Here is a 26493-nt window from a genome sequence, read left to right on the forward strand (position 1 = left end):
TGCGCCCGCGCGTCCCTGATGCGATCGGCGTGCGCGACTCATCGGCTGCTGTCCGACGGATGCGCGTCCGAACTCGCCCCGGTCCGACGAATGGTACCGCGTTTCTGGTGGGCGCGCATCGGTTGCAGGCGCGGCGGGAGACGTCCCGCGCACGAGTCACACGCGGCCACACGCTGTGCGGGGCAGGACGTCGTCGTCGTCGGGGGTCTAGTCGGAAATCTCGTCGATGGCTGGAAGTCGTGTTTACGTTACGCTACTCCTTTTTTTTTTCTCTCCATAGCCTAGCGATGGTCGTTGGACGAGAACGACGGCCGTGACACTTAAGACGTGTTCGCAGTGAAAGCAGCAACGAGTTCGGTTGGTACTTCGGGCTCCCGTATTGGAGCCACGCTTTCCTTAAAGAATGGATACATTTGTACCAGATGCTTGTTATCGGCGTGGTTTTTCGTCTCCCGTAAGTGTTTTCGACCGGTAAACCTTCGAAATATCTGCATAGGTGTGCAAACACGCATTGCCGTTCGGCTTGCGTATGTGGTGCCCTGAACTTTCCCCGCAGCATCAAAGTGTTGGAGGGTAACGGTTTAATTTACTCGAGACAATGTAGAAAAATGTTTGTGAGAAAACTCTCAAAAAGGTCAAGAAGATCAATCTCGCTTATATTTTCTTCACCGGTGCCTCTGCATGCGTATCTGCTTGTCGACGTTGAAACTGTCGTGAATCACGACAATTTCAACATACTCCATCAGCGAGCTTCTATAATGTGTACTACCTGTTAGCTTTTCGCCATCATCATCGCCATAATGCGATTTATTGCTCACCGCAGGAAGGCCTCACATGGAAATATCAACCTACCCCTGTTTGACATCAGCCTCGACACCGCTTTATGCTAGCAATTCCTTTTTCATCTTATCAGGCCGCCTAATGTGACTTCAACCACCCTCGCTTGCGTTTCCCTTGCTTTGCCGACCCGTCATATGAACTCTAGTAGTCCACCGACTAGTATCTACTATTCGTATTACACAACATGCCAAACTCCACATCTTCATCTCAATCTCAACTAGACTAGGGTGGTTCCTCTCTAATCCGTATCAATGTCTCTCTGCATCTCAACCTTAGGCCTGTCATTTTTCTTTCCGTCACTCGTTGCATGGTCATCATTTCTTCTCAAGTTTCTTTAACCCGCCCACCAATTTCAGCTCCATAATACGAATATGACGTACGAACAGGACGCGTTGAATGCGCATTCTTCTTTTAAGGGATGAGATTTTACGTTCGGCCAAGGATTACACACGTGAAACTGTCACTGGGAAAAGGGAAACATAGGCAGCATGAAGTTCGGCATGGCCTATAATCACCGTCGTGCCTAAGGAGGATGCACAATCCGAGGTAAGGAATCATTTGTTTGCACAGGCACGTTAGCCGGAATCTTGGAGTAGCTTAGACCATAGATAAATAGTTTAGACGGAGAAAACCGGAAATGGAAGCATGTAAAAACGGAATTCTTCAGTGTGCGGCACAAACACTTCGTTCCATTCATTATACTTATACATTCATTATTGCCCAATACAGGGCAATGAGCAAGAGATAGGGAGAGGGGGGGGGGGGGCTGAATCGAGTCGTGCAAGACAAAGGAGCAACTAGTGAATTAACACGGAACTAACGTGCGAACGTTTACAGCCGGAGCCGTATCTTGTAATGACTCTTCACACCAGCTCTTTCCATTTTGCATCGTCCTTATCGCGTATACTGATCAATTCTAGCATTAGCATTAGCGCGGCTTTGTGCCAGCCAACAAAGACGGGTGAAAGAACAGTGCAAAAAAAAATTTAAAGAATGATTACTAGGTACGGCTCCTGTACTTTCGCGCCTCATTTTATGTCGGCGTTATGAAAATAACGTTCTAGAACAAATTTTACGACAGAAACACTACGAAGATGAAAGCAAAGCCTTTGAACTTTTGGATAACACATATATGGGATATTCTAATCGACAGCGTGTAGTTTTTTCTTTCTTTTTCTTACTTGTGTTTCTCGCTGCACAAGCTTGCGTGCAGATTTGGTCGATTTCCATTGACGGTCGCACTTTAAAATTTAGCGCGCAATTCAGAATATGATTCGGATCACAAAACAGAAAAAGAAATGACAAGCAGGAAAGAAGGAAATATACTGGTTCAGTTGCGTCTATTCACGTATTTTAGTAGTAGTAGTAGTAGTAGTAGTAGTAGTAGTAGTAGTAGTAGTAGTAGTAGTAGTAGTAGTAGTAGTAGTAGTAGTAGTACTAGTAGTAGTATAAGACTTTTATTAAGCCCAAAATTACAGGCCGAGAAGCAACAGCACACCACGTGTGCAAGCAGCATAGCGCGATGCAGCAGCGGTTCCACAGCGCGGTTTTCATCGCAACATTCATTCTCAGTATTCCTCTCGCAAAAACAACTAAAAGAAAGGAAAGAAATGACGAACCACCATGACCGCACCAACTCGTACACATTCCGAGCAAGCGCAATGACATTCGCGCGGTCAGTAACATATATCGTTCCGGCCACCCTTCTATCCAAACGAATATTGCAGCCTTACGAGGACCAACTCGACAATTCGAAATGCCTTGAATTGATTATAAAAACGTCTTTCTGAGTAAAAATGTATGAAAATACTTTGTACATCTTTAAGGCAGACTTGAAGCACTCGCAGACCGACCCTCGCTTATCGACACTACATCTCGTTCATCCCCATTCGAGAAGCTGCTGCATTTATTTACCACACTTCATTTCAGCGAGACAAGAAGCTACGAATCGCCGCGTATGTGCAAGCTAACGCTACGATCGAAAGCGGCACTGAGACAGTACAAGCGGTAGTTGCTTGCCACTGTGAGCCTCAGACGTGCACGACAAACATGCGGGCATGGGACATCTGTGGGGGTATAGAGATAACTAATTTAAGAGGACTGTAGGGGGGAAGCAACTGGAGAATTAAAAGGAAAATGCCTGAGACAGCGAATCAAACAAAAACGCAAAGGAAAGAAAAAAAAGGAAAAGAAGTGACATGCCGACATAATATGAAGGCCTCCTAGAGGTCACTGGCTTCTAACAGAATTCTTTCCCCACAGACGAAGCGTTCACACCCAACGGAAGCTCACGAAGCAGCACCAAGCGATTACGGGGAACCGGAGCGAATCTTCCGCCACGTTTTCGCCACCACCTGTTCAGATGGAGCTGTCACACGATCCACGGCTCACATAAGCGCCGCGGAAAGCGGCTCCCGCGCTTCGCGGCGCGTGCTTGATCCGCGCCGCGTTGCGACAGGATTCCGTCCTTTGTTTCCCTCGACATGCGCCAACCGCGGAGTGTCGAAAATGCGGCGCCCGATGTTACCCCCTCCCCCTCTTCTCTCACGCTCCCCTCTCGAGTCGGCCATCAAACGCATTCATCGTGGCCGCGAACGAGCCGGGCTCGCGGACAAAAGAAGTGCGGCGCAACCGAATCATCGCCAAGCCGCCCCCCGGTCGCATCGTCCCAAAAGTATTGCCACATTCGATTAAACTCGCGGTGGTGATGGACACGCGTGTGCCGCTACGTATCGCTCGAGCCCGGCGGGTCTGTGCGGAACGCAACGCGAAAGCCGTCGTGTCGGAACGAGCGATGGAATCGACGCGAAACGCCCCCCAACTGGACGGTTCTCCCTCCCGCTCCCTTTGTCAATAACCAGTCGCACTCAGCGCTTGCTGGTGCTCTCTAACTGTGCCGATGCACAGCAGCCGAACGCTAGAGGGCTGGAGAGAATCGAACTTAATTCCTTTCCGGTTTTGAGGCCAGAAAGAAATTGCAGTATAGCTGTAACAGCGAGGGTGCTGCGACGCGATGCCTGGTACGAAGGAAATCCGGCCTAGCAGCCGGGACTAGAATCTACCTGGTTTGAACTTACGTGACTCAACGTATGGGAAGATATATGGGAACACATATGGGAAGGCGCATGGGAAGGCGTACGGGCATCACGCACCCTCGACTACCTTAAACGAAACCTTCACGACGCTCCTACTTTGATAAAATCACTAGCATATCTAACATTCGTCAGTCCTCAACTTGAACACGCGTCATCAATTTGGTCACCTTGTCAAACCTACCTAACCAACGCTCTTGAACGTGTTCAAAATCGTACGGCACGCTTCATCGCCGAAGACTACAGTCGTCATTCCACTGTTGTTAATATTAAATATTCTCTGTCCTTATCCTCCTCAGAATCACTCAGAAGGGTTGCTGCAATGCGCTTATTTCATAAAATAACAAACCGTGAGCACCAAACTGCCCTCTCTCTCTCCCAACTGCTAAGAACGCCTCACCGTTTACACAAGAACAGCTGGTTCAAACGTATCTTTGGGCGCCCAAACGCTTTCAATTCATCAGCGTTACCACTAGCAACTGAACTATGGAATAGACTCCCTGATAATGTTATCCACATTCGTGACCCTGTTAAGTTTCGTCACGAAGTAACCACTATTTTTTCGTGACCAGTTGCTTTGAATAGGTTTCTCTTAATTATGTACACGATTCTCGCTAACTTCTGTATTTGGCAATGTCAAAAGATGTACCTTTATATTAATTTTGTAAAATGTGACCGTGTTAAACGATGGAACTTTACATTGTGTACGCCACCATTCATTCCGATAGCGTATATCGTGTTCCGCTAACTATTATGTAACGTCACCTCGTTCTATGTACTTTAGTATACGTCTCATATACTTGTTATCTCTTTCCATTCTTTGTAACGCCCCCACTCTGCTTTGCCTTTTTTTTTTCCAACTAAGCCACAATCACCATGGGCTGTTCACAACTGTCAAGCAGTGAACGGCCAGCCAGCTTATGGCGATGTTGACATTCATGAATGTAGAGATGTGGTTCCTACTGCAGGGTGATGCTATAGCCGCTGAGTGCGTGCAACGGCTACAGGTAATCTAGCGTATAAAATAAAGCAGCTTAGTATGCAAAAGCATTACGTATATCAGCCCTGCAGTCTTGAGGGCAGCCTTCGCCTTATGCGTTGGCTTTGACAGCGCGCTCGTCGCTCTATTGACAACAGCACGTGCTCAAACGTTACGGCAACCTTGTCTTTCGCGGAGTTGATCGTCCGAAATGCCTTTAAGCCCCATTCACATTGGTAGGTCTTGTTCCGGTCGTGTACGACGTCGCGCGCGCGACGAAATGTTCAATGCCGCCCGCCAGCTATCGCCTGATGCGTTGTGGATGCACGGAAGCCCGCAAGCGTCACTTCTTGCAGGTTTCTTCCAAATTCACGGTTAGTGCAAGACTATTCCGTCTATATGTGTACCCCCCAAAAATTATGCACATTCGCCGCACCGTGGGAACCTGGAAGCTTAGCTTTCAAGAGCCACCTAGGCGAAAATTGCCGCTTTCTTATTGGCTTGCCACAAGCGATGTTTTTTTTTTTCGGCGACGAAAATCTGCCTCAGACCGATTCGGCGATGCGGTGGTCCTCTTCTATTCACGCGCCGTAGATTTCCGGTACCCGGCAAGATAGGCGGCCGGAAAATCTACGCGGTGCGCCGGGGAAAAACCTTACGAATGTGATTGCGCCCTTAGCGGGGCCACCCCTGACGAAACACTCTCGCCACCGCGCATGACCATTGTCATAAGTGTATGAAGTGAGCGTCTTTGCATGTCAGCTCGTTTCAAGAATATGATGAGCTATAAGACACGTGGAATGATTGAAATATCCAAACTGTCGGTGCCGGTTACCTACTAGATAGTTTTGAAAAATTGCTTAGCTCAATCCATACAAGTAAGTGTGGTATTTGTGAGGCACGTGGGAAATGGGCGAGTAGTGGATTGAGCAGAAAACATTTCGGCTCTATCAGCGGTACATGTCAGATGGGTTATGTTGCTCGCTATTTGGTGCGAAAGGTATCGTTATTGATGCCTTTATGTCAAATGGACCGTAGCGGGTACAATAAGGAAACGATATTTATTTATTTATTTATTTATTTGTTTATTTATGTAACATTTCTTACAGGCCCCGTGGGGGCATTGTCTAAGGGGGGTTAAAAATCGAAGGCATAAAAGAAAAAAAAAGAAATAGAGTAAGCAGCTTTCTGAAGTGTGGTAGAAAAGATACGTCCCAATGCAGGGCTTATCAACATTACCAGAAAGATCACAACATGAAAAAGGAAAAACTGAAGCAATAAAATGCCACAAAGGTACACTTCAAGGAAAGAACACGAGTAAAATTTAACGTAAGGCACTAATACTAGAAAGTACAATACAGGAAAAATGAATAGATCAAGGAGTACAATGCTTCAAGGGATATTTCGGGAAAAAGACGCAAACAGCAATAATATATACAGGGCATACAAGTGAACACGCGACGCAGCATAAAATACCAATTCATAAGAGTGAGATAGCAATGCATCAATAGCAATAAAAACGTCGGAACAAGTTCGAAGCACATTGCCAAGTGCAAGAAACAAGATAAAGTGGTTTGTAAGCGCTATTATGAAAAATGCTCGTGTAGGAGATGATGAAATTTCTCTTCATCTGACTCAGAGGTAATGTTATAGGAAGATCGTTCCACAAGCGAATGGCTGTAGGGAGCGCGGAAAAGTTAAAAGCATGTGTCGTACCGTACATGCGCGCAAAACGTATGGTTAGTTAATCGGCGAGACGTGTTTGAGGCGATCTGGATATGCAGGGTGGATTGTGTGGCATTATAAACATATTTGTGAAACAAGGATAACAGAGCGATATTACGGCGAAGAACTAAAGGCTGGAGGGAATGATCGAATTTCATTTGCGTTATGCTGGAGTGGTGGCGATAATGATGAAGATGAAGATGATAATGAAGATGAAACGGGCAGCTCGGTTCTGGACTGATTGAAGCATGTCGATTAAGTAGGCAGGATGTGGGGCCAAATTGATGATGCATACTCGAGCTGTGGACGAACAAATGTCTGATAGGCTAATTTGCGTATGTTGGAAGGTGAATTACCCAGATTACGACGTAGGTAACCTAATGTCCTTAAGCTTTTGCGCAGATGGCTGCAATGTGGTCTGTCCAGGATAGGTTTTCCGTTAGGTGAACACCCAGATATTTATATGATACTGTATGAAAGAATTATTTATTATTGACGTTGTATGAAAAATGTGAGTTGTCACGCTTACGACTAAAAGAAATTACCTGACATTTTGATACATTTAAAACCATTAACCACGTGTTACACCAATTATGACAATTAGAGTAAGATCATTTTGAAGGGCCAGGTGGTGTCAGTACTGTTAATTGATCTGTAAATAATGCAGTCATCAGCGAAAATGCGTAATCGAGAAGAAACATTAAGTGGCAAATCATTTATGTAAATTAGGAAGAGTAAAGGGCACACCAGAAGTAACGTAAGAAGGAGACGAAGCAATATCGTTAACTGTGAACTGTTTACGGCTTGAAAGAAAATTAGGAAGCCATGATAGAGTGAAGCAGTCAATTCGAAGGGCAGTTAATTTTGCAATAAAGCGATTAGTGGATTTTGCAATATACTCCACCACAGTAGTTCCTTGCAGCACTGTGGAAGCTACGGGTCTATTTAGCTATTAAGAAGGCCGAATGTCCCTCAAAATGTGCTCATCCGCGCCGCGTTGTCTACTGAGTGTTTGCCCGCCATCCTTTCCATACGTGGTCCCCGGTTAGTGGATTGTCGCAACGAATGTCTTGGCGTTATAACCATAAGCTGCGTTTACATGAATACTATTCTATGCTCCTCTATCTCTACTTTGCTATCATCTACTTTCTTGTCTCTACTTTGCTATCACTTTACCTCCTCTCCCCTCTCTCCCCAACGTAGGGTAGCAAACCGGATCTTCCCATCTGGTTAACCTCCCTGCCTTTCCCCTTTCTTCTCTCTGTCTCTCTATCTCTCTACATGAATGCGACAGCGGGGCTTCACTGCATCTGTACGTTTTCTCAGCAATCCCTTTAAGCCTCCATAGCGAGTTGTAAGGGCGGACGACCTTATAATTGTTCACCAGCGCTGCGCTGTCTGCTCGGCGTATATATTTTAAACAGGCGTTTTCTCGCCACCATCATCACATAGTACCATAGTAGAGTGGAGCAGTAAATTAATGGTGCAGTGAACAATTACGTCTTCATAGCGTTCCGCATCGTCAGCGCATCAGCAGGGCTGGTGCTGTGGCGCTATCTGCTTACTTTAAATGAAACCACTTTCACGGCTCGGCGCCACCTCTGCAGTCCTGGCAGCGTCATAACAAGCAGCTTATTTAACAATAACGACAAACTATACCTAATGCTTGCCCTGATTACGGTTACCAACGATAACCAGCACAGCAGTTCGCTGCATACGACGTGCATGCGCACAGGGCCTGACATGTAACGCGTCGCTGTAACGGGCCATGTACAAAGCAAAATTAAAACTGTCTAATCCCGCCAGTAATCGGACTGTTGCGCCCGGAACTAAATTAAGCTGGGCAAGGATATTGCCTGCATAAATCGGTACATTTGGCAGTGCTGCAAGTTACTGATATTTAGGCGCAGGCCATTACATCGCTCTATTAACATTATTTCACAAGCATCTACACTGCAATAGATCAAGCTCATTTCAATTCGATGTCCTCATCCCGCACGTTCAACATATTGCACAACCATTTGAGTTTTACACGGGTGTACGGGGACACTTTAGCTTTCAATTCATCAGCACTTGTACGAGCCATCAGTTTGTAGAATAACCTGCCTGACAACATCGCTTCTCTGTCTAATCCTTATGCACTCCATCAGCACCACATTACACATTCCACTGAAGCCGTCGTTTAGCATGTCTAGGTTCATATTTTGATGTTTTCTTTTTACTGATTTGCTGTTAAGCATTTCGGTTTCCTTTTTTAATGTTATTTTTGTTGCCGTACATTGTGCTATATCACGCTTGATGGTTTGCGCACTTATCCATGTGCCATGCGCTTTCTTTATTTTATCCTGTGACTTCACCTATGTACCTCATCTATTGTTATTTGCGCGTTGCTTGGTCATCTCGTCTGTGCTGTGATTATGTGCTCAAATTTCATTTATCATGTATTGTACTTCGTTTGTTTTGTTTGTTCTTGTTGTGTATTCACTGCTGAAACTTTGACGTCCCCCTTACACAATGCCCTACGGGCCTGTAAGGTAATTCACAAAAATAAATAAATAAATAAATAAATAAATAAATAAATAAATGAATAAATAAATAAATAAATAAATAAATAAATAAATAAATAAATAAATAAATAAATAAATAAATACTAGTGAGATTGAGTATATATTTACACTTCATTAGACGTCTTTCACACGTCTATTTGCGCCAGAATGGTTAAAAGTACATGCACGGTGGCATGTGACACCACCGTGGTTCACAAGGATGCTCATACCACCACCACTAATACCATTGTCATCATCATAATCACGATCATTATTATCGCTATCGTCGCCGTCGTTGTCCTGCATCATGGTAAATACGAGCCCGTCAGGCATTTTGAAATTGCCGACCTAAATAAAGTGTGCTCCAAGAATCCGGTATATTGTTTCTATTAAATAAAAAATAAAACAAAAATCGGTTGGTTGGATGCTGACCAAAACGATTCCATTTTTTCCCATGTATTTAGATAGTAGCTCGTAAAGTACAGCTTCCGCACAAGATTATTTCTATCTGCGACGCTCGCACTTGATTGCCTGCTATTTATTCACATATAACGTTACCAGCGCCTGCAAAATTTTGAAATGAACCTGAGCTTTCCTCTCTCTAACACCCTAGTGCCCCGCAGCTGCATGATAAATATTCACTGATATCCACAACGGTTCCTCTCCATAGTTGTTTTCCTATTTTACGTTAACGTGGAAGTGTTATAATGTTTTGAAGGCTAGCTCACGTCTACAGTACATTATTACAGACACATAAATTCGTTGAAAACCGAATGGCATCATCAGTACCAACGCACAGGCCTTCTGTTTTATGCACTAGTTGGCAGATGAGCGTACAGCGGCTTTGCTGCGGGCTTACGCATGACCCACCTGAGAAAGGAACTGGCAAACGGCTTCGAGAAGAGAACGCATCCTGCACCTCATTAGCCGCTGGCTTCTTGGCCCCACCATCCGACAGGTCTATAAATATATATATATATATATATATATATATATATATATATATATATATATATATATATATATATATATATATATGTACTTAAGTACCCGGATAGCCCTCCCGTCAGTAATCAGTAATACAATGGCCTTTTTATTCCCGCAAGGCAGCACTCAGCAATGCTAAGTGCGAGAAAGTGGCAGTGGCCCTGTGCCGGCACGCATGCGACTTATTTCCATAACTGACTGTGGAAAGTGCTGTATTCACAATTCAGTATCGTGTCAGGAGATATGAGCAACTATGTGTGTAATGGCTACCGGTTCTGCCGCATTTGTTATGTAGGTGCGTATATGGTTTTGCTGGTGCTATCAATTGTATAGAAATCGTAACCTGAAAGCCTGAATTCGATAAGCTCGCTCTTGGATCACTAGCTCATAAAATGTGTTCAATATGGTGAATGTTATAAATTACTTTATTTAAAGATTATGTGGCATCGAATAACAAAACCCTTAGGATCAAATGCGAACTGCCAATGTTAATGTCCCACGCACTTGTACGCTGAAAAGCGATGTACACCCAAATCAGTTTACAGTATAAAAAGTAATTGTGGTAGCTTAAATGAAGGCTAAAAAAGGCAGGAACATATTAAATATATGCGATAAAAAACAACGAGAATCACGTCTCAATGTACATCTTTGTTAAATATCTTTACAACAAACATAAAAAGTCACTTTATTTATGGAGATGTCATCACCATTGGCATTGCTGATCATTTTGGCGTACCTATTATAGTACGAAAGGATAAAGGAACAAAATTTTGTTAATACTAATTACGCCAACACAGCTTAAGCAGTGCTGCAGCTCCATCAGGCTTCAGACGTGGGAAACTAGTTGCGAATAAAATGACTGTGATGAGGTGCATTACAGCTTTATGGATACATTTAAGATCTTATAAGCAGTATACATAAAAGAAGGTGCGGAAGCCATGCAGGGTACGCAGACAATGGGTGACTTACGACATGTTATAAGTTATAAAGGGGAGACAAAAGGTGAGTAAAGACAGGGAGGTTATGCAGTATAAGTACCGGTTGGCTACCCTGTTCTGGGGAAAGGGGTAAAGCGAATTAGAGGAGAAAGAAGAAAACAAACTGAGAAAAATTTACACATGCGACGCTACGCCCTACAACATTCAAAGACGGTCGCAACTTCAGCAGAGCCTTTAAGGCCTTGAGTGCCGAAACCCGCCTGGACCAGTGCCCGAGAACTTTTTCTTCAGTGAAGGGGTGATTGTCCAGTTTTTCGAGCGTGGTCACGAGCACTCTTCTTGACACATTATAACGGCGACAGTCAGAAGTTGTAAAGCGTACAAATGAATCATACGCAAACTTTTTTGATAACAAAGAGCCTTGACGCACTTATCGAATTCAAAGCCTGCCATAATAAACTGTCTAAGCAGAAGCATCTAAGCAGAAGGCGGCCCAAGACAAATATTACATGAACGTATTCTGGGGTGAGAGTCTGCATAGACCAGACATGATCTGGAAGAAACTGAATCGGCTCTTGAATCCTAACTTTTTAGAATAATACAGAGTTCGCACGAGAGAACATCTCAAGTACTGAAATGGCGAATTCGGTCAATCGGTTGTTTATTGAGCGAGGCCGTGTGACCAACGATATTGCTAGTATATTATTAACACCGGCGCTGAAATTCGTCTGTTAAATTACAGCACAATGAATTCGCAATTTCTTCAACCAACAGATTGTCTTGAGGCTTTCTCTTACATCAACTCTCTCAAAAATGGGAAGTCAAATTATTCTAGGGGAATTTAGATAGCACTCGTAATACATGTACTTGATTATTTGCTGAGTAGTAACGTATAATCATAATATTATCTTGTCCAGGGTTGTATTCCCAAGAGCCACGCAATAAACTCAAGTTATGCTAGTGTTCGAGGCTAGACATAAGTCCTTGATGACTATCGTCCGATCTCGATCGTGCCAATATTATCGAAAAGTATCGAAAAACTAATGTACGCCAGGATTTCTTCTTACCTCATTCGCCACAAAGTCCTTCGCGAATTCTAACCCGGTTTCAAAACAACACGGGTCTACCAAAAGAGCACTTCTGGCTCAAAAATAAATAATAATACATTAGTTCAGTAGCATACAGTTTGCCATGGGCATATATTTTTCTAATGCTTTCAACTCAATAACTCATGCTATTCTTATTTGAAGCTTAAGCAATACTGCATCTGTGGAACGACTCATGAACTGCTACAATGGCACCTTGCGCAGAGAACTCAGTGCACAGGTGTCAATAACGCGAGATAATCTATAGAGTCAATACAGGCTGATGATATAAAGCGAGGTAGCATATTGGAGTTGTAATTTATTGCTCTTGCAATTCATGTGATTGCATTGCAATTTATGCAATTATGCAATTATGTGATTGCATTGCAATATAGCAATTTATGTGAACTGCATTGTGTTTTGCTGGGATGAAGATTAATTTATGGGAAATTACGAAGTAGAGGTTACTCACTACATTAAATTTTGGGTGTTTTCTTTTCGAGGGATCTAACGTGGAACAAACACGTAGAGTACCTCAGTTCCAAAGTTTCTTTGGCTGTTGGCGTAATTGTCAAGTTGAGACATCCCCTCCCTGCAAAAGTTAGCTATAGTCTATAGTTCCTTAGTACTTTCACTTCTTGTATAGCTATCTTGTTTGCGTAACGAGTGGCACAACAAATGTGTCTAAGTTACATCTGCTTCTTCTGGTAAGGTAAATGATGACAAAGATTTTGCGGTCACTGACCTAGTCAAGGTGGAAAAACACACATTTCTGAGGTTCCTTGGTCGCACTAATCCCCGTACACAGAAATGCACCCGAACTTGATGCTTATGCTTGATTTTGTATAGATGACACCTAGCGTGAACGTGCCCAAGAAGCTCTCGACGCTTTCCCCTCAGGAAAAGCGCGCCTGCTTACAGCTCCCTGCCGCTACGGGCGCTCATTTTACAATAGCTAAGAATAGACCTTTATGGATAGCATTCCTAGGCATTAAGAGAGCCTATAGGACGACGTAGACAAGGAATTGTTATTGGATATGCTCACGCACGAAGGTATAGGTGATGATAACGTGGAACTGCTCAGGGACTTATTTAGAGAAAACCGAGTACAAATTGTATGGGAAGGCCGAAAAAGTAATGAATTGGTGGAAATTCGCCAACGACCGAAGCAAAGATGACTTCTATCTCCAGAGTCGTTCATGCTTTATGTTAAGGGCATAGAAAGACCATCGGAAAATAGGGAATTAGGATTTCATTTATCCTACTTGCGTAATGGACAAATGGTTCAACAGAAGTTCCCCGGACTGATCTATGAGGACAACATAATGCTACTAGAGGACAATTTAAGAGATTTACAGACATATGCAAATACGCGCGGCAACGCAGCGACAAATCTAGGCGTTAAGTTCGGCACAGAGAAATCGGGAATTATGATCCTTATTGAAGAGACCAGTAAATACGAGGCGTCAATTCAACAGCAATTCACACCTTTAGTCAAGCAATATAAATACACCGGCGTATACATAAAAGAAGGAAATACTTACTCAAGCACCCACCAACATATTCTGAAAATAAATAGGAAGCGTAATGCAGCTATAATGAAACATAGAGCACTTTGGGGCCAATGTACAGGGTGTTTCACGCAACTTGAACCAAGGATTATAAAAAAATCCTTAGCAGTGGCTGGGTGAAACCAACGACATATGGTTTGCCGTCATGTGGCACCCTTCAATATATATATTCTTCTTATATGCCTCTCAATTAGTTGATTGACTGAGATGAAATATTCAAAAATTTTAATATTCACCTTAGGGCCAATTGCGTTTCGTTACGTTGTAGAGGGGGTTCCGAAACGACCGATCCAATTTATTGTGGCAACTTACATGAAGCGTAGTGGCTTTCTTCGGCCATTAAAGAAAGCCCGCGAAGTATGAAATAAAAGCACGTGACTGCGCTCATGGGCTATCGTATTGCAGCACTCTTGAAGCGTGCTTCGTACAAAAGAACAGTGCGCGGGGACCGTGTCGAAGTGAGAGGCCGCCGTTATAGGCATCGGCTTCACAGTGCGTCCGCACTTCCCACGGCGGCCCACGAAAAAATCAATTCGCCGTCTTTGAAAAGCGAACGGTCCGCGGTCCAACGGCTTGTCATGACCTTTGGAGGAGGAAAGAGAAAAGAAGAAGGCAGGGAGGTTAACCAGAATAACGTCCGGTTGGCTACCCTACACCGGGGGAATGGGAAAGGGGAAAGCAAGTCATGACCTTTGTGTGATCAGCGTGAAGAGGAGGCAACAGCAGATTAGATGCGCTAAATCTTCTGGCACATTGTACGCCAGGTAGAATGGCGATCCTATCCGCCGAGCTTTAAGCAAGAAATATTTTGTTAATGGAGCGAAAATGAGACATCCACCCGTTCGTAGCAATTGCTACAAAGGAAGCCCAAGCGGGTTCCTCGAAAGAAAAGCCTCGCAGTTGACGAAAAATTTGTCCTGGTCCGGGACTCGAACCCGAGACCACCGCCTTTCCGGGGCAGCCGCTCTACCATCTGAGCTAACCAGGCGGCTAGCAGATTGCAGGGCGAAGTCGAATTTGTCAACAACTCGAAGCAAGCGCAAGAGTTTGACATAATAGTTCTGCGGAAACCCGCAAGGTGGAGAGAAGTAATTAATGAAGGGAAAATGACACATCCGCTCGTTCGTAGCAATTGCTACAAAGGAAACCCATACGCGTTCCTCGAAGGAAAAGCCTCGCAGTTGAAGAAAAATTCGTCCTGGTCCAGGAGGTCCTACCAATAATCGTAATCGTCACTCCTACGTCAAACTGGAATTTAGTACAGGCAACGCCGACTCATTGTTAATGTCACCAATACGTTATTATGCGCGGACTCCCGCTTGATAAAGTGTTTATTCCTGCACATAATTTAAAGAAGACAAATGAGTCGCCGGATAATGGAGACTTCACTTGATCAACACTAGGCGAATAAAGGAAGCAGCAGCACGGAGCAACACTTTCGACAAATAGGCTCGCCTTCGTCAGGACGCAGACAAGCCCCGTAGTCGAAACAAGACTTGACGATCAGGTCCGGATTGACGCTTCTCTTTGTTCGTTCACTGTTGATTTATTCTCCCGCGTGACATCATTATCTCTTTATCAGTGCTCGTAACAGCTAACGAGGTAAAGGCTGGTTTTCCATCCTCACCCGTAGGATCACATACGCTCGAGTGAGGAATATTCTCGTTTTTTTTTTTTTTTTTTTTTGCCGACTGATTTCCGCGACTGCCTTAGCAGGTAATTCGCGCTGTGCGAGGGCAGACGAGGCGCCGTGACTAGGCCGTTTCCAAATCGGCTCCAAGGTCGACGACGCCTTGATCGGCGCTCAAAAGCAGAGAAGCGTACGGGTCGGCGGGGGACGACCCTCCTTCGCAGGCCCGCTAATTGGGACACACAAATCAAGCGCGTTTGGCAAGCGTACATAACACGACGCGACGGATGTAAATACAAACAAAAAAGCAACAAAAAAGACTGCACGCGCGCGCACGGCTAAGCATCCATTGTTTTCCTCCCGGTTTGCAAGCGTTCGCCTCGCTTTCTCCCGCTTCCCACAGCGCCGAGTCTCGCGGCAGCGCTTTCGGAGGCGCACGTGGATCATCTTAGCGTATAGTAAAAACCATCCGTGGCATCTCCCACGCGCGACCACAAATCATGCCCGGGCATCGGGAAAGAGCGCGTAGTACACTCCGCGTGCTTGCGCAGTTAATAAGCCGCGTTTTTCTCTTTTCTTTATTGCGCCCGCCTAATTCGCCGCGCGCCGTTCGCAAACGGTGCGCGCGTCTCTCCCGAGTCGCGCAATAAACAAAGCGGAAGGGTCGCCTCCGAGTCTCCTTCCCCCACAATTACACTCAGCCTGCAGCACGCGGTTGCACGCACGCAACACTGTCGAGGTTGAGCGCGGAGCTCCGCGCTCCTCTCCAGCTAAGACAGAGCTCGCGCTCAACCTTCTGGCAGCCTCCTACCTACGCCAGCGTGCGTATACTATTCCGAAGACGTGACACTTGAAGGCCATGCACTAGCGGTTTCAAGTTTCACTAATGCGGGGACTAGCGAAAGTGAAAGCGCGTGAGCGACAGCATTGGCTGGCTTGCTGCTTCCGGTGCAGTATGTTTGCTCGCGCTTCGAGAACGCAGCCCGAGTGCTTTTACTTTCAACAAGGTTAAGACCACCTCAGACATCAGCAACGCCGCCGCCACCACCAACACCATTATACACGTTTGCACTTTATTTCGTGCTCTCACGCGAGGCGGAATCTTATGCAGTGCCTTTCGAGGCAAGGTTACACAACGCAGGCGTTGACGAATTACAGGGCATATCCAGCAGCGTTATGGCACGATGTTGCAATGTCATCGTTTTCCCCAAGTGCTCGGTTCCACACACTTCGTGCCGTCACATCGCAACGCAATCACTACTACGCTTGTTAGCAAGTCCTCCGTTTCCCTTGATTTATTCTCAAAGCGAAGCTTTCTTTACCTACACCCCTTTACCTACACGCCATCGCTGCGTAGACGCCACACATTTTGCATGAATCTGCATTAACTAGTGTTTACATCTCCACAAAGCTTGTCAACGGTGTAGTGAAATAAAGGTAAACAATGGATGACATTCCACTTGTGACCTGTGCGATGCATAAACATTGCACGAGATTACACTTTGTGTAGGATTAAAGCAAATACAGCTGTAACCGTCGACATTAATTGCATAGCCTTTAATTACCCGTTTCACTGAAGCTTTGTTTCACATTCATCGCAACATGGGCACTTCAACAGCTTTCTTTTTCTTGTTCAGTTTTTTGTAGAGGAAAGGAAAGTTACTTCAATTAAAACGCGAGAGCAACTTCGCGATAACAACAAACCACTGCACTATCTGCTTATATTAAACCGAAATATATGTTAACACCTATATAGAGGGCCGTGCTCGCTCGTGATACTCATGATGCAAGTTAAACAACTATTCTCAGAACGAAAGATGTCGGTGGAACGGACGTTTCGACAAAGGGACTTTTCCCAAACTTCTTCAGGGCAGCAACAAGGTTGGCGCCTTCACGAAGACATGTTCCCTTGTCGAAACATCGGCGCAAGCGACATTCCTCGTTCAGTTACTATCAGTCAGATGAAGCCTCCATCTTCCTGTGACTTTCCGTCTTATTTGGACGTGCAACAACTAGTTGCGTACAAAAGTCACGTAGCGAACGCGAGCACGAACGCGTAAAAGAGACACGGCGCTCCATCGCGCGTCTCACTCCCCCGACTATACGCCCCCGTGGAGGGTGTGCGCGAGGCGAAGAAGAGACATACGCCGCGCCGCATTTGTATGGCAAGGGCGAAGGATTCTCAAAGGTTCACCGCGGAGAGTCTTCCCGGCCGAGGAAGGGCGTCGCGTTGAGGCGGCGGGGCTTTTGTCTCGGGCCTTTTCTGGGACGCGCAAAATTCTTCGCAAGGTGTTCGTTCGTCCTCGCAAGGCATGCGTCCTCGCGACCTACGCGAAGTGTCAGTCTGTCTGCTCCAGTGAGTCACCATTAGAAAACACACTCGGCATCATGCTGATCGCTTCCGCGCGGAACAAACACGCATATACAGAGGGAGAAAAAAACATTAATGACCCCGCTCCCTGTCAAGTCTACTTCCGCTTACACCTTGCCCATTTGCATGTGCGTGCTTTACAAGTGCGCCGCCACGCGCATCGTGATGCTGCGAACTTTTCCTTCGTTGGAGTTTATGTTGACTCGCTAGAAGCCCTAGAGGTGACAGAGGGCGTAAATTAAGCGTAGTATTTGCCTGACTCGCGCAATATAAGAAGGCAGACGAGACGGAGTCTTGCTGTTTGGACACTGCAACGTGGTTGCATAACCTGGACGATTTTGCATCGCTGTAGTTTCTTTTCTTTTTTTCATAGCGGGATGACCCGTTCTGAACGATGCTCACTACTTTGTGCCTCTTTCATTTGCACAGCGCCATTTTCTCCGCCACAGCTTGGAATGCTGAGCGACTCGGTTTAAGCCTTTGATGTATTGCTCGGCGAGTGCCGTGATGGGCATCAGCATTGCAGATCACGTGTGGACCATCTTGCTGTACTCATTCGATCACGCAGTGTGTTTCAGCCGTAGTGTTGTGTCGCGTGGCTTTTGCTTTCTCCGCCTAAGATGCAGGTGCCTTGTCTATTTAACGCCGTAAATTACATGTCTATGGCCAGTCAACTACCTTAACGAATTTGATTGTAACACAGCGATTCTACTCTGTCTGCAGCAGAGTATATCCATCTTCTTGCATTCAATCAGTTTGTGTCTCAGCCAGTCAGTCAGCAGTCAGTCAGCGGTCAGTCAGCAGTCAGTCAGCAGTCAGTCAGCGGTCGGTCAGCAGTCAGTCAGCGGTCGGTCAGCGGTCGGTCGGTCGGTCGGTCGGTCGGTCGGTCGGTCGGTCGGTCGGTCGGTCGGTCGGTCGGTCGGTCGGTCGGTCGGTCGGTCGGTCGGTCGGTCGGTCGGTCGTAACACCGCCTACACCACACCCATTTCGGAGGCTCAGTGACAGTGAGGAAAAGGAAAGTATTGATTTTGAAGAGTTCCCTAGGCCATCACTGAACTGCCGACAAAGTTTCTCATGAAGTGCAGTCATCGCCCGGAGCGGGGAAAGCCTCTTCTGGTTAAGGCAACGGGGCACGGGCTACCACTAACATTTTCTTTTTCAATATTCGAACACTAATATCGTCGTGCCTGAGTTAATCTGCAGGCTGGTGACAAAGTGGGCTCGTGCATGAAGAATAAGAGCCAACAAGGCTTCATATTCGAAATAAGAATTTCCCATATTCGAGCTAAGTTAACACGTCGTTCAGGTCCCTTACAAGGTGATAAAGATGAAATTATTTGGAGGTGTGTAATATGTGTAGACGTTTATGTAAAAATACGAAAAGAAGGCTTACAGTACAGGCTGGTTTCCGCATCAGTTATAGCTTCCGCATCGGTTAGTGGTTCACGCAACAATTATTTAGTCTTAGCGCCTGTCGATACAAATCAAGCCAACCTGATCGATGATTGATGGGCTGAGGAGATCCAAACAGAGTACTTCAATTTCTGCAACTTCACTCAACGTAAAGCTGCTGGCTTATCGAGGAACAAATTTTGATATGACTTCGCTTTTTTTTATTGCCTTCGTTCGGGTCTCAATCTCAAGTGCCGTATCAGCACGACCTTTGTCCTTGCTCACGTTCTCGTCGTCTCTAGCCGAAATCGAGACTAAGCGAACGGTTCGAAGCCAGGACATTAACGGCGCCGACGGTCCAGCGGTGTGATGGCACGCTCCCTTTCACCGTAGTCCCCTCTTCATTAATACTGCGTCAGCACGAGCGAGCCGGCTTTGCGAGGCGGCTGGCCTGGACCTATATACACCGGAGCAGCCATTTGCATAAGGACGCCGAGGATGTTCGTGATAAATGATTCGACTTAGCACCGGGATCAAAGGATACTGAGGCACGCCGCCTGAAATTAAAGCGTAAGGGGTGAGAGGGATGGCCACACGTTCTTGTACCAGCCGATACGATTACAGCGGCGTCTGGTCAAGCCGCCGCGTTCACCCCGAAGTCCTTGGGCGGCGAACTGTCGCAATGTGCACCCTACACCCGGCCTGTACTTTTTCTAGAACTGGCTTCGAGGAGTGCAGGTGATCTGTTTTTGCAGTTGTTGGTGCTGTCTGACTACAAGGTGAGCGATTATGAGATTGGCAACGGTGACAGATAAGCTCATTGATAAAAATAATCCTTTATATTAGGTGTCACGCTTGCGTGTGAGCGTGCGTGTGCAGGGCACGAGCGTTCTGACTGACATGTTCTTGAGCATGTTCTTGAGTTTACCAGAACCAAGCAAACATTTGTTCCACTCTCCCTTGAATCATAACGAGGAACGTACGTACGTACGTGCGTATGCACGAACATACATACATACATACATACATACATACATACATACATACATACATACGTACATACATACATACATACATACATACATACATACATACATACATACATACATACATACATACATACATACATACATACATACATACATACATACATACATACATTGATAACGAGATAGAGAGAGAGAGAAAGGATTCATAGAAAGGCAGGGAGGCTAACCAGAGGTAGTTCCGGTTGGCTACCCTGCACGGGTTAAGGAGTGTTATATCCCTAGTACGGAGCTACCTTAAGTCATAATATTGAAAAAAAACTATGAGCGCTGCTGCCAATTATATGTTAAAAATACTTTTTTATTAGTTTTTCAGCAACGCATTGCATTAGGTTCAAGTCCATTTCTCAGCTTCTCTCGCAAAGAGAGCTCACAACATAGAAGAACATGGTCATAATATGTTCCGTACATTCGTACAATATAAGTGCTGCTGGCTCAAAAGTGCAAATTATATTAACGCACGTCTGATAAGCGGTAAACAATCACGTTAACACGCTCGACACGCAGTCTAATGTTTATGCCGCAAGGCAGTTTTATTTCGTCAATGACGCTGGAATTCCGCGCTAAGTCATTGTTTTAGATAATTGAGTCAAGCCCGCATGATTGTTATGCAAAGCCTGTGATTATATAACATTCAGGCTGGCGGCATTGCAGGCAAGCCGAAAGCTAGGTACGCGCTTGTAAAGTAGAATAGGCAGTAACGTATCGAGGTTAACGGCAGAGGGCACAAGACCACGAGGATCCCAGGGAGTGCGGAGGATTTCCGCATCACGAACTCCGTTGCTGCCGCCTGACCCATGAAGATCAATGAATTCCTGCTTGCGAAATACGTCAATAGGCTCTTTCAACACCCTGCAAAGCGGTGCTGTGATTCATGCATTCCTAATGCGATCATCTCGTGCCCGAGACGCGGCTGAAATAATTTCGAACATCCTCGACAATCCGTTTCCTCTGAAGCAGAAGAAGCCACAGAGTTATCTGTGCTAAGGGCCTCGCATTAGTGCGCAAGAATCAACCACAAAGTGGCTGCTGAAACGATGCTCGCGACCTTGTTTGGTAGCGGGTCAATGCCACACGCCGTCTCCTTTACGCCGGGCAATTCAGTTCAAATATTGATTGTGCTAGGCGGCGGAGCCAATCCAGACGTTGCGTGCAACCCGCCTGACGTTAGGCTAAGAGGTGCTCGGTCAGCGTAAAGAATGGGCAAATGACTTGCGCTGAGCAGCGGGGAATGCAAGTTCAGAAACGCAGGAGGAAGTGAGTTATCCTCGGCAGCATCTGTCGACTGACGGTGGGTTTTGCGATTTTCAGCGTATGTTGCGTCATGCACGTACGTTTATAAAAAGCTAACCATTAACTCGCTGTTGGGTAACTCACAACTGTAGCCACTAGTGGGATGTTACTCAACCACAAGTAAGGGACGCTAATGTGGCGTTGGATGCAAGTGCAGTGTCGGTCGAAACGAGGAAACAACGTTTATTTGAACCTGCATATCGTAAGGATCGAGAACGCAGCGCAGCGGGACGAAACATGCATCGGCAACGAATGCTCGCAGAGAAGGTTGTGCTGAGTTCTCAGATAACGCACGCCCTGAAAGCACCAGATTTACGAACCGTAAAAGCTAGGCTCACACGAAGACACCGCCATCGGGAATCATTGCCTCCAGGGATAACATGAGGTAAGAAAACTACCTTCGCAGTATTTTTCCTAGAAAAAAAAATGCTTTCGCAGTCCTATAGTAAGAGCAAATAAAGATTAAAGGGCTGAATTTCACAATCTTAAGTACTGTTTGCCACTGGCTGGCCGCCATCGATAATATATATCCTGCATCAGGACCGGCTAGTGCTTGCTCTTGCGAACGATTCTCGCGTAAAAGGTATTTTTGTGAACATGGGTCCTTTTTCGCAAAACCTCAAAATCGTTTAGTTGTACCTCAATACCGTCATGAAATTGCCAAAGGCTTTATGCATCCGATCTCTGTAGAACGAGCTGTTTAGCAAATGGCACCACCATTCTGTTAGACAGCCGCATCCTATAAGGCATAATTATGTCTACATGATCCTCAACAACGCGCTTGCCCATTACAATTAAACATAAGACAGCATCGTCTTTTGTTCAAGCCGAGAAGACGCTGCCTTCGGGGCATGGTCCATTGTCCGAGAAAAAACGAGCACGTAAATGAAACCAATTAAGGACTGCCCAAACGATGCCGGATGACGAGGGTTCTCTCGCTCATGAAAAGATATAAAGAGTAATTAAGAAGATATCTCATTCATTGCACACTGCAGAAGAACTCGCCTACGGGACAGGGTTCCCATGGGCCATTGCTGCCAGCGTGCTGTGTTCAAAGCAGTGGGGAGGACAGCCTTGAATGAGGAGACGGCCGCCCACCCACTGGATTCGACATTGTGTGCATTATGCTTTTTGTTTTCCTCCTCGAGTCGAAAGCTGTATGCTTTCGTAATTGCACGATTGTTGTGCAACTCACGTAGCTTCTTTAGCATGAACGATGGGCTGCATACCAATGAAAGAATAGGAAAAAAAGACATAACCCAGTCATGGGGACGGTGTCTTGGCTGACGTGAGGTCCCGAAACCTCGATGAGAATAACAAAGATGAAAATAATTGCGGAGACATAAATGCGAGTGGCAACCGTGAAGGTATATCGATCAAAACAAAAGCCAACCACGCCACGCCGCACTTAAGCCGAAGTCTATAGTCTATAGTCTATAAGTATACTCGTAAAACAGCTCTTCGAATCCGATATTGCGCAGCAGCGAGCAACTGTTTATGGAAACCACGAGATCATGCGCACACCTACATCCGTTTGAGAAATCACCCGTCGTTCTCATGTTCCTTTCCTTTTGGCCAAACACAAAGACGCCTTCGTGGTTTAACCAATGGTGCACCGGCGGCTGAGGAAAAGAAGTTTGGGGGGCGTCGCTTGGCACGACACCGCCAACCTATGGCTAACCAGTGTGGCCCGTCGTCACGATGGAGTTGCTCCGACGAGAGTGTAGTTGATGAGGGCTACTTCAGGAGAGCGGTGAAAGTAAACGAGACCTTGAGTTTAAAGATCCAAGGCCCCCACGCCATTGGTTTTCTTTTTTTACTCTGCTACTCTATTCCGTCTTGCATTTCTACATGCAACATTTGTTCCTCATTGAGACATAATTTATAGTACCTTTCAGTGGCACCAAATATTTAGTTTGGCGTCACCATAGCAGGAACAGAGTGCAGCTTAAAAGTAAGCTAGACATAGTAATGGTAAAGCCCAATCTTAGACCAAAAGGACCATAGCGGTAAACACATGCTAATTAGCAGGAACGACACACAAAGTAATTTGTAACGAGGTGAAAGCTCCTTCCCTGTCTTAGTGCGTATTCAGATGCCGTTCGAAAGATGAACCAGCAGCAAAGTATTGAAATTCCATGTTTATAAGTTAAAGGCTGTAGGATTTTAAGTTCATTCCAAGGGATAGCTATTCCTTATACACAAACAAACTCGTACGCGAGCCAGCAGCGAACAGAAAGCCGAGCATATATGTCGCGCTAAATATAACGTGTAGCATGTTGTGAAATACTGTGCCAGCCAGCCAAATTTCATCACCTTTTGGCTGGCGGCTATCGGCCCCACATGGCTCTCCATTCGAGTTTTTTCATCGTTGTCGTAGTCTCTCCCTAAATACCACGCTGGCTCAGTGCGTATGGCATTTCGCGGCTAAGCGCGAGGTCGCGGGTTCGGTTCCTCGTTGCTTCGGTCGCTTTCCAACGGGGGCAGAGGTGGTCAAATCCGATGTGGTCAAAAATGATCCGCAGCCTTTCACAACGGCGTTCCCTATAGTCCGTGTTGCTTTTGGACGTTAAACTTATCAATCAATCAATCAATCAATCAATCAATCAATCAATCAATCAATCAATCAATCAATCAATCAATCAATCAATCAATCAATCAATCAATCAATCAATCAATCAGCTTCACCTGCGAATTGAGCACCTACCGTTCCCTGTTTCTCATTCGTATTTTAGCACTCCTTTATTCTTGGTAGCTTGTGTTTGCATTCGTCGAATGCAACGATAAGGTGAGCGAAGTTCAACGAAAAATTCTCTCCAGTTTGCATTAGGATGAGTAGAAAAGGAGGTCGTAAGTATTAAGGATATCGAAAACTGTACTCAAATGAGCAACAGTCAAAAGCGGGTGTTTGATTGCGGATGTGTGAGATTGATGCGTGAAACAATCCTAATTATATTCATCTCAATCAAAGCACCCTGTAGTAGACGTTCATTAGGACGCTCCCGTCCTTTCCTGATGATACGCAGCCGCCAACAAGCATTCTCGCCTACGATATTGCGTATCTTCGCCGACAAGACCTTGCGCGCTCCATCGTCACATTGTTGCTAGATCCAATGTGACCAATACATACATTTGACGAGCCGACAACGATTGCCTTTCGTTTCACGTGACACAACGGCATTTTATTTCTTTGTTTTTATTGTAGCTAACGGAAACTTTTCGTCGGCAATACTTTGGCACCTACGACATTGTTTGACTGCTCGTTATGAGAGGTGCTGTATGGTAAACGCAATATTTGAGTGTTTCGGTACCTTAAACCCCCCAAATTAATAACTAAATGTTTGAGTAACGGGAACGACAATCATGACCACTTAAGACGCGTCATAATACGTCTACAACACAGAACATTCATCGCTTGGGTGTGGCTGACCACGAAAAGGCGAAGATATGAATTATTCTAGTCGTTCACACCTCGCCTTGGCGTCCGCAGTGAGACAGCTCTTTGTTTCTAAACTGCGCAGGACGAAACCACGAGAAACACCGTCGTAGCCCAAATTGATCTTGTCACAGTGCAAACGCGCTGGAAAGGCCTGCAAGGTAAACACAACACCTGCTACGATGCATGTCTCTCTAACACCCTTGATCCGGTTGCTCGATAGCCCCGATCTGTTATGCAACTCACGACAAAAACAATACTGCCTGCTTTTTATTTCTCATTGGCAACGGACCGCAACCGTGTTATGTCCTCATTAGCATGCCTAAAAAGATCGCATTAAAGTCGACGACGTTTCTGCATCGGCCCGTGTCAACGATTTATCAGTGACCAGATCGTTTTGCGTCCGCTTTGAACGGGGGCCAAAACAAGCTCGCAATCCGCGTGGCGTTTGCCCCTGCCTGCCGGAGGGCAGAAGTCGCGTCACCCAAGGATGCGTCCGCATCACCTATGCCCGCGTGCGCTTTTTAGAGCTCTCGCTCGGGCACGCACGCGCACAACGCAAGGTGAAAAGAAGTTGCCGAGCAGCCCTTTCTGCAGCCTAAAGCGAGCTCTGTCCGAGCAGTAAAGATCGGCCGCCGCTTTCCGTTCCCCTCACTGCAACAAGTCCAGCCGACTCGGTCAGCGCCGCCAGTGTAGGTGGAAAAGCGATGAGGCGAGGCAATTAAAAGCAGGCGCCGCATTACAGGAGAGATGCAAACGCACCACTGAAGAAGAGGAAGGCGAGTCCTTTGCAAGCTCGACCCCGGGGTCATTGTCGCCCGCGAAGTGACCCTGATCGGATCTCGCGCGCCTTCCTTTGGCGGCTCCGATTCCCACAGCTGCGCGAGCGATGGGCAAACGACGAGCGGGATGTTGATACGCACCCAAGCGCCACTGGCGGGGCAGTGTTGCGTTTGCGGCAATGTAGTGGGTACACAAAACGGCTGACGTATGGTCGAAATATGCCTTGACGTCAAGCCAGAACCTGACGACAAGCCTGATGACAAGCCTTGGCCACGAAAGTTGTTTGGGGCAATTACTTGTTTTTTTTTTTTTACTGGAATGGGGACAGCTTTGTTTTTTGTCTCTGTAAAGATGCTGCTGCTTAGTGACTGCAAATACCACATGTGCAGAGCGTGACGCGCTGTTTCGTCAGCTTAGGCAGGCATCGGAATGTAATGCTATAGCAGATTTCAGAGGCACCCGTTCCTAAAGCTTCGTAGTGAGTGGCGATCAATATCTTTGTCGGACCTACGAGCTTTTTGTTCCTGCTTTTCTCGTCTCCATTGCTGCGTGCATGCACAATGCTTAATATTTACATAGAGGCGAGACACGGCAGGAAGGAGTGAACACACTTAGCAGACACTGCAAGCAGTATCGAAGCAAGGCTGCAACTTAGGAGAAACGGAAGAACATAGAGACCTGGCGTTAGAACATCGCGGTTTCGCTCTTAGGCAGGTGAACTTAGAGCATACTGACAAGAAAAGTTTTCGTACACTAGAAAACAAAGGCGTGGTTCATGG

The sequence above is a fragment of the Dermacentor variabilis genome, chromosome 6 (genome assembly GCF_050947875.1).
Source record: "Dermacentor variabilis isolate Ectoservices chromosome 6, ASM5094787v1, whole genome shotgun sequence".
NCBI classification, from domain to species: Eukaryota; Metazoa; Arthropoda; class Arachnida; order Ixodida; family Ixodidae; genus Dermacentor; species Dermacentor variabilis.